Raw genomic sequence first — 10,352 nt, 5'->3', positions numbered from 1 at the left:
ATGAGGTGGGTTGACACTGAAACTGGTGTAATGGGGGTAGGTGTATTGGACTCAGTCAGACTGCCTTAGGATAGGGCAGACTTCAGAGCTTTTGTACATAGGTTTGCAATGGGTCACGAGTGACTGGATGACACATAACAACAAGGACAGCTTTCCTTTCCAAATTAAAACATAAGAATAATTTCTTTTTTGTCTTTCTCAAAAAAAAAAAAACAAGAAAGAAAGAAAAAGTGTTCATCACCATGTTCTGGGTCATTTTACCTTGGTAAAATATAAAGTTTAGCTACAGGTATAAAGGAATTTTGTATTGTCAAGGTATTGTCGTTTTGTGCTGTCTAGTTTACGATAACTCATAGTGACATTCCCAAGAGCATTTAGCCCAGAGGCTTGTGTTTATTTTCTACGGGACTCTTTAATGAGCTCCAATATAAAAATACCAGAGCACATCACAACCTGGGGTTGTGCCCCTTCCAAAAATATACTGAACACTTACTACTTGTCACCTATGGATATGACTTTATTTGGAATTATGGTCTTTGCAAGTGTAATTATGCAACTTGATACAACATCAGTCTGGAGTTGAATGACTGCTAGTCTAAATGACTAGTGTGGTTTAAGAAGAAGAAAAAATAATTGAACAGATGCAAACAGAAGATGACCATGAGAATAAGGAAACAGAGTTTGGACAGACACTGTCACAAATCAAAGAATTCCTGGGACCACTGAGAGCTAGAAGTAAGGAAGAAAACTTTCTAAGAGTCTTGAGAAAGAACATGGTCCTGCTGACACCTTAACTTCATTCACACTTCTGCTCTCCTAAACTGGGAGAGAATGATATTCTGAAGTAGTAAGCCATTTAGCTTGTGGTATGTTGTTACATCGTGATGAGGAAATTAATCTATTTATCCAAAGTAGCCACACAAAGCTTATCTGTTTCTCATTAAATTATTCATCCATTTTCCTTAACTATGACTCAATCATATTAATTCATCCTCCTTTTCAAAGTTCTAGTTTTATTGACTTTGCAATGCGATTCTGTTCCTTGATTTGCACCCCTTTTGGATGAATAATTGTTTTCAAAGTGTTGTTGTTGTTATGTACCATTGAGTCGCATGCATAGCAAAACTATGTACAAGAGCTCTATACGTTCTTCTATCTTGTGCCAACCTAGCCATCTCAAATGCACTTATTCCCACCTCTCCAGTCACAGAATCGATCCATCTCATCAAAGGTCTTCCTCTCCTTTGCCGCCCCTCCACTCTGCCAAACATGATGTCCCTCTCCAAGGACCAGTCCCTCCTTGCAACATGTCCAAAGTATGTCAGACGAAGCTTCAGAATCCTTGACTCCAGGGAACATTCTGGCTTCACCCTCTCCAGGACAAACCTGTTTGTTCTCCTAGCAGTCTATGGTATATTCAATACCCTTATAGAGCACTACAGCTCAAAGTCATCAATTTTCTTTCTATCATCCCTATTCACTGTCCAACTCTTTGATGCACAGCACGTAATTGCGAAGACTATAGCCTGGATCAGGAGCACCTTAGTCTCCAGTCTGACATCATTGCTCTTCAGTACTCTTGAGAGGTCCCTCACAGCTGACTTTCCCAATTCGATTCGTCTCTTGATTTCCTGGCTGCTGTTACCAAGAGTGTTGACTGTGGAGCCAAGTAAATTAAAACTGTTAACTATCTCAATCTCTTCACCATCCATACTGATGCTGCCAATTGGCCCAGTGGTTAGAATCTTTGTTTTCTTGATGTTGAGCTTCAGTCCAGATAGGAGGCTGTAGTTCTTGATCTTCTGCAAGCACTCCAGGTCCTCCTCAGTTTCAGCAAGCAGGGTTGTGTCATCTGCATAATGCAGGTTGTTGATGATTCTTCCACCAATCCTGATGCCACATTCCTTTTCGTATAGCCCAGCATCTCAGATAATCTGTTCTGTATACAGATTGAAAAAGTATGGAGACAGAATACATCCCTGATGACCCCCCTTCTTGATTTGGAAACATGGAGTATCTCCTTGCTCTGTTCTGACAACTGCCTCTTGGTCTAATTTCCCAAATGGACTTTTCCTTCTTTCTTCATCTGTGGTTCTAAGCAGAAGGGCGATACTTGCTCCTAAGACATCAGTAACACTGTATTGTTTCACAGGCAGAGGTTTGTCACTCACCACTCTACCTGCCTTACTCCTGAAAGAGAAGAACTTGAAAAGATAAGGCTATGCATAGATAGTGCATGACAGATGCTTTAATCAGCTGATGTTTAAATATCTGTATATATTACACAACCCTTGTACAAAGCTACCCTGCCTTTTAGGAACAATGCAATGTTTTAGACTTGAGCTATTATATTAAATTAATGAAAACATTGGATCGTAGTCCTGTCCTCACAGTTTTAAAGTGAAGTATTTTTACACTAAAAAAAACTGAACTGACTCTGAAATCTGTGGTTTTGAAAAACACTTAGGTATACTGTTTCAGGGAACAATTTGACCTTCAGAGGGTTAAAAGGCCCTATTTTTCTGCTTTTATCTTTCATTTTGATGATAGCTATTTTTTTGTAGTAGTAGTATTTTTCTTTTGAACAAAATCTAAGCAGTAAGCATAAAACTAACATGAAAAATAATCTTTTGGATGTATTCAATATATTCAAGATTACATAAATACCCAAAACTTGATCTGTTACTTTAGTAATGACAAAGGTCTCTCATCTGCTCTTTTGGGCAAAATTCTTGCTTGTCAAATATTGGTTTAGAGTTAAGCAACAGACTGACAGACTGAAGAGAAGAACTGGCCATCCACTTCTGAAATAACAGGCCCCAGAAAAACCTATGTACAATAGAACGCATTTAGATTAGAGTAGCAGATATGGCACCAGAGGTAGAACCTTCTCACTGAGAATCACAAAAGAAGAGGAGCATTTGCAAACAGACATTGATTGAAATATGAAATGTGAGAAGTATGAATGTAGGAAAGTTGGAGATGGTTAAGGAAGAAATGTTGTTGTTGTTGTTGTTGTTGTTGTTAATTGCCGTCGAGTCGCAGGCGACTCATAGCAACACTATGAAGGAGAGTCCTCAATGCTTAGGTGTCTTTCATCCTCTCTCCAGGTTCATAGGGTTTCCAGAGGCAAGCTGTTATGGAAGTGGATCAAGGAAGTAATAGAATGCATAAATATTGACATAGCAGGCATTGATGAAATGAAATGGGTTCATTTAATTTGAATCAGAATAATAATATGAATCAGATAATCATATGATCTACTACTCTATAGATGAAAAGGTGAGAAAAAATGGAGTCATTTATAGTTAAAAAGACCATTTCTAGATCTACCTTGAAAAATAATGTTGTGAGTGACAGTATAATATTCATATGCATACAAGGAAGACTAGTTAATACCATTAGTTAGTACCATCATTCAAGTATATTCACCAACAACCAGGGCCAAAGATTAGGAAACAGATGATTCCTACCAACTTTTGCGATTGGAAATTGATTAAACATGCTACATAGTATTCTGTACAATCAATGACCTATTTATTATAAACACCTTTTTAGAACACATAAATAGGAACCATACATACATAAACTTCACCTGACGGTCTATAAAAGAATTCCGTTGACTACATCTATGGGAGGGGGGGGGGTGTGGGAGAATCATTGGCAAGCTCAATATAAGCTGTGAAAACTAGATGAAGCGCTGATTTTGGAACAGACCATCAACTATTCATATGTACGTTCAAACTGAAGCTAAAGAAAATCAAATCAAATCTACAAAAACCAAAATTTGACTTCAAGTCTATACCACTAGAATTTAAAGAACATCTCATGAGCAGGTTTGAAGCTTTGAGCACTAACAACCAAAGACAAAATGGCTGTGGGACAATATAAAAACATATAATTAATAAAGATGGTAAAAAGTCACTGCAAATTCAGAGGAGAAAGAAAAGACCAAGATGGATATCCCAAAACACTCTGCATATTGCACTACAATGCCAAGAAACCAAAGAAAAGGGAAGTAATAAATGGAGAGTATGTAGCGAGATAGGAACTTGTATACATTGTTGGTGGGATTGCAAGATGGTACAAGCACTCTGGAAGGCAGTTTGGCATTTCCTTAAAAGGCTGACCATAGAAATTCCATATAACCCAGCTATCCCAGTGCTTGGAATAGACCTCAAGAAAATGAGACCTGAGGCACAGAGACATGTACACCGAAGTTCATAGCAGCGTTATTCATCATAGCACGAACACGGAAACAACCCTAAATGTCCAAACACAATCGAATGTGTTGCGAAATTACGGTACACAATAAATACTATGCAGCATGCACGAGGATTTTGTAAATTATTACCTAACTTGGGAGGGACTGGACAATATTATGCTAAGTGAACTAACTCAGTCCCATAAAGACAAATATTGTATAAGACCATTATTGTAGAAAGTGTATGAGGATCCAAGAGGGAGATGGTGGAGCAGAGGGATGAGGATAGTTGGCAGGGTGAGGGAAGGTAGGGAGGTTAATCATAGGGTCACATAATTTGATGGATGGAGAGAAGGGTGCGTGAGCAAAATGGGAAAGATCTGATGTGAAAAACAATGTATACAAACTTTGTAAGTAAACCAATATAAATAATCTTTTGTTAAAATCTCAATTAAAAGAAAAAAATTATTTAAAGAAACCCAACAACCTAAGTTCCCATCACAAATGAATGGATAGAGAAGCTGTGGTATATTCACACAATGGAATACTACACTGCATTGAAAAGCAAGGGACTCGTGCAATATTATTCAAAATGGGTAAACCTTGAGGACATTATGCTGAGTGAAATATCTCAGTCACAAAAGGACAAACACTGCATAGTGCCACTGCTGTAGAATGGGACGGACATCAGGGTTGGGGTAAGAATGATAAAAACTAGATGAATTATGTATACTGCATTGAAACAGATGAGGGAGAGAATAGTTTAAAAGCAATATATTATAAGGCATTATGATTATCATGAGCCTGGAATGAAGGTTGCAGAGTGGAGTATACTCGGGTTGGGGGTGGGAAGGTGTGGGGGGATTGAATACCAATGAAGGAATTTTTCTTTTACTTTTCAAAGAGAAGAGCAAACTGCGGACGTGTGTGGGGTGAGTGGGGAGAAAAGTACAACAATGAGTGAATGGAAATCCAAAATCTCTGTAAATGTTCATTGGAAATAATAAAAAAAAAAACACCTCAAAAAAACCAACAAAACAAAACAAACAAACAACCAAACAAAAACCCAAAACCAAAAAACCCAAAATTATTTTAAAGTTAAAAAAACAAGTTAAGGGGCTGAACAGAAGATTTCAAAAGGCAGCATGGGAAGACAAAGCAAAGGAGCTGGAATCAGAAGATTAAAAGAGACAAACTTGCTCAACATTTGTTAAACAGAAGGAATTGAAAAACAAATTCAAGCATAGAGCTGAAATACTTAAGGATACTGAAGACAGAATGTTGAATGACCCAGGAAGCATCAAAAGAAGATGGAAGGAATACACAGTCATTATACCAAAAATAATTGGCTGACACAGAATAATTTCATGAAACAACATATAATCAAGAGCCTGTAGTGATGAAGGAGGAGGTTCAAGCTGCTCTGAAAGAGTTGGCAAAAGACAAGACTTCAAAAATTGTTTGAATACCAATTGACGTATTTCAGCTCATCAGGTTATTCCAAGAAATATGGAGGACAACTACCTGGCCAACTGACTGGAAGGGTTCTGTATTTATTCCCATTCCATAAAAAAGATGACCCGACCAAGTGTGGACATTATTGAATGATATCACTAACATCACATATAAGTAAGATCCTGCTGAAGATTATCCAGAAAAGACTGGAACAATACTTCAGCAGAGAACTGCCAGAAGTGCAAGCTGGGTATAGACAAGGCTATGACACTAGGGATATCATAGCCAAAGTTAGATGGATCTTGGCTGAAATCAGTGAGGAGCAGAGGAATGTCTATTTGTATTTCATTGACTATGCAAAGCCATTTAACTGTGGGGATCACAACATATTTTAACCTTGAGATGAATAGGAATAGGAATCCCTGAACATTTAATTGTACTCATGCTAAACTTATACTTGGACTAGGAAGCAGTAGTCAGAACAGAGCAAGGAAACACTGCATAGTTCAGGTCAGGAAAGGTGTGCTTCAGCAATTCATCTTATACCTTTTCAAATCTATATGAAGAACAGATCATTCAGGCAGCTGGATTTATGAGGAAGCAGCATGGCAACAGGATTGGAGAAAGATTCATCAACAACCTGAATTATGCAGATTATACAACCTTGCTTGTTGAAACTGAAGAAGAAATGAGGTGTTTGCTACAGAAGGTCGACTGTAGTTTGAAGCTCAACATCAAGAAAGTTAAGATTCTCCTCACTGGGTCCATTAGCAGCTTCATGATGGATAGAGAAGAGATTGATATTGTTGATAATTTCAATTTACTTTGTTCCACCACCAACACTCTTGGAAGCAGCAGTCAATAAATAAAAAAAAAACAAACACCAAAACCCAGCAACACCTCCCCCCACACACACACACACATACACACACACCACTAATTGCATTGGGAATGTATGCTGACAGGGATCGCTCTAGAGTAAAGAAGAGTAACAATGTCAGTCTGGAGACTAAGGTGTACCTGATCAAGGACATGCTCTTGCAATTACTTGCTATGCGTCTGTGAGCTGGACAATGACTAAGATGATAGAGCAAAGATTGATGCCTTTGAGTTATGGTCCTTGAGAAGAGAGTTGAATACATCAAGAACTTCCAGGAGAACAAACAGTCTGTCCTGGAAAGGGTAAAAGAGTTTACTTCCTGGAGGCAAGGATTTTGAGGGTCTATCTCACACACTTTTGGCCCATGGCCAGAAGTGACCTGTCCTTGGAGAAAGATATCATGCTTGAAAGGGTGGCAGGACAGCTCAGGAGGAGAAGGCCCGTAAAGAGATGGATTGCCTGATGCAATGGAATTAGCTCTGTCAGAAATGATGATTTTAGCTCAGGATAGGGCAGGTTTCAAAGTTAATGTACATAGGGTCACTTACTATGAATCACAGGCAACTCAGTGATACATAACCACAACAACAACTATATGTATTAAAAAATCCTCAAAGTCATTTTCATCGACTGGGAACTGACTCATAATAGACCTTCTAGTGTGTTTTCAGAGACTAAATCTCACAAGAGGAGATTGTTCATCAATCTCCCATAGAGCTGCTGGTGGATTCAAACTCCCAGAAAGGCATTTCAGGTTAACAGCACAACTTCACTAGAATACAAGTGCTACAACTTTAACCTGTATAGACTTATTTCATATTATTGTTCCCACAGATATGTGGGAGCTTGGGTAGTACAGCCCATGTAGAATTGTGCTTCTGTATGATTTATAATCTTCAAAAACCCACTGGAATTTCAGCTATGTATCAGTTCCAACTGGAGGACATTTTTTTACTATGTGCATCCACTTTCTAAACAACATACTTCTGGAAGCTCTATGAACTTTGGTAAATGTTGATAGTTGCAGAGGGGCTTCAGGCCTTTTGTTCATAGGGTCACTATGAGTCGTGCTTGACTCAAAAGCAATCATTATCAACAACAACAGGTGTAGATATAGATATAAACAGAGACAGTTCTATAGATGCAAATGGTTGTTGTTGTTGTTGTTTTTAGGTGCCATTGAGTTGAGCAAGACTCATAGCATCTCTGTGAACAAAAGACCTGAACCCTTTTCCTTTCCTGTACCATCCTCACACTTTCTAACACATAAGAGCCCATTGCAGCAGTTACCATGTCAATTCACCTTGTTGAGGGTCCTCCTCTCCTTCAACGACCCTCCATCCTTCCCAACATCATGTTGCTCTCCAAGGAATAGCACCTCCTAGCAACATATCCAAATTATGTGAGGTGAAGCCTCATCATTCTTGCCTCCTAAGAGCACTATGACTGCACCATCTCCAAAATATATCTGTTTGTTCTCTTGACCATTCGTGGAATGATCAGTTCTCTTCTCCAATACCATGGCTCAAAAGTGTCATTTCTTATTCTGTCATCCCTATTCATTGTCCAGATCTTAAATGCTTAGCTAGGAATCAGGAAGACAATGGCCTGAATCAGACACACCTTAGTTCTCAAACTGACATCTTAGAACTCAATAATTTGGAAAGGTCCTAACTGCAGATTTACCCAGGGCAATGTGTCTTTTTACTTTCTGACTTCTGGTACCAAGAGTGTTAATTGTGGATTCAAGCAAGCTGTTGACAGTTTCGGTCTCCATGCAGTTTTGGTGCATCCATCATGACACTACCTATTGGTTCAGGGGAAAGAATCTTTGTTTTCTTGATCCTGATATGCATTCCCTACTGAAGGATACATTCCTTGATCTTCTTCAACAAGTGCTTCAAGTCCTCCTCACTTTTAGCAAGTAAGGTTGTGTCATCTGCAAAATGCAGGTTATTGATAAGCCTCCCTCCAATTCTGATACCACATTTCTTTTCATAGAATCAAGTTTCTAAGATAATTTGCTCAGCATGTAGTTTTAACAGGTATGGAGAGAATAAAACCTGATGCACTCCTTTCTCAACTTCAAACCATGAAGTTCTCCCATGCTCTGTTCACACAGAAGCCTCCTGATCTAGGTACAGGTTCCCCATGAGCACAATCAAGTGCTCTGAGTTTCCCATTCTTCAAATATCAACCACAACTTGTAATGATCCATACAGTCAAATGTCTTTGCATAGTCAATAAAGAACAAATAGACATTCTTCTGGGATTCCTGACTTGCAGCTAGGTTCCCTCAGACATCAGCAATGATAATCCTGGTGCCATGGCCTCTTCTAAGTCCTGCTTGAACTTTTGGTAGTTCCCTATCTATGTACTGTTCCAGCCATTTTAGAAAGACCTTCAGCAGTATTTTCATTGCATGTGATAATAATATTATTCAATAATTTCCACATTTCATTAGATCACCTTTCTTGGGAATAGGAACAAACATGGATCTCTTCCTCTTTGTTGGCCAGACAGCTGTCCTCCAAATTTCATGGCATAGGTGAATACATCTAAGGCTGCATCTCTTAATTGAAGCAAGTCCATTGTTACCCCATAGATTCCTGGTGCCTTATTTTTTGTCAATGCCTTCAACAAAGCTTCTACTTCTTCCTTCATTACCATTGGTTTCTGTTCATGTGGTACTTTCTGGAATGTTCAGTGTCAATCAATTCTTTCTGGTACATTGACTCTTTGTATTCCCTCTATCTTCTTTTGATACTTTCTAGGTCATTCAATTTATTGTCCATTACATCTTTCAATATTGTGATGTTGTTGTCATTATGTGCTATCAAGTGGCCTGAAACTTGTAGTGACCCTATGTACAACAGCCCTAAACCCGGATCTATTTTGTGCCAATCTTATTGTCTCTGACATATCTACACCCATTACCCCAGCCACTGAATCAGTCTATCTCATTGAAGGTCTTCCTCTCCTACACTGTCCCTCCATGCTCTCACATATGATGTCCTTCTCCAAGGACTGGTCCCTCCTTGCAACATGTCCAAAATATATCAGATGAAGCTTCCTTGTCTCTAAGGAGTAGCCTGGTTTAACCTTCTCCAGGATGAACCTGTTTATTTTCTTAGCAGTCTACAGTATATTCAATATGCTTTTCCAACACCACAGCTCAAAGTCATCAATTCTCCTTCTATCATCCCTAGTTGTTGTCCAGCTGTCTGATGCACAACAAATGATTGCAAAGACCATGGCCTGTATGAGGCATATCTTAGTCTTCAGAGTGACATCATTGCAGTACTTTGGAGAGGTCTGCGACAGCAAAAATTTCCAATGCAACACGTCTTTTAATTTCCTGGCTACTGTAGTCAAGAACTGATTGTGGAGCCATCAAACCAAAGCTGTTTACAATCTCAGACTCTTCACCTTCCATCATGATGCTGTCAGTCGACCCAGTGGTGAGAATGTGTTTTCTTGATATTGAACTTCATTCCCTAAGGAAGGTTACAGGATTGATATGAAGGTTAATATTTTTTTCTGTTCTTTTAGCTTGAGAAGTGCAGAGAGAGTTCTTCCCTTTTTATTCTCCAATCCCAGCTCTCTATACATTCCATTATAACACTTTGCTTTGTAGATACACATTGTTGTTGTTGTTGTTGTTCTATGTGCCGTCGAGTCGTTTCCGACTCAGAGCGACGCTATGCACAACAGCCCTAAACCCTGCTCTATCCTGCGCCAACCGCACCGCCTCCGACACACCCATCACGATTACCCCAGTCACCGAATCAATCCATCTCATAGGGGGTCTTC

The sequence above is a fragment of the Elephantulus edwardii genome, unplaced genomic scaffold, assembly GCF_000299155.1.
Source record: "Elephantulus edwardii isolate Elephantulus edwardi_28Jun2011 unplaced genomic scaffold, EleEdw1.0 scaffold00070, whole genome shotgun sequence".
NCBI lineage: Eukaryota > Metazoa > Chordata > Mammalia > Macroscelidea > Macroscelididae > Elephantulus > Elephantulus edwardii.
This window is presented reverse-complemented; position numbering follows the sequence as displayed.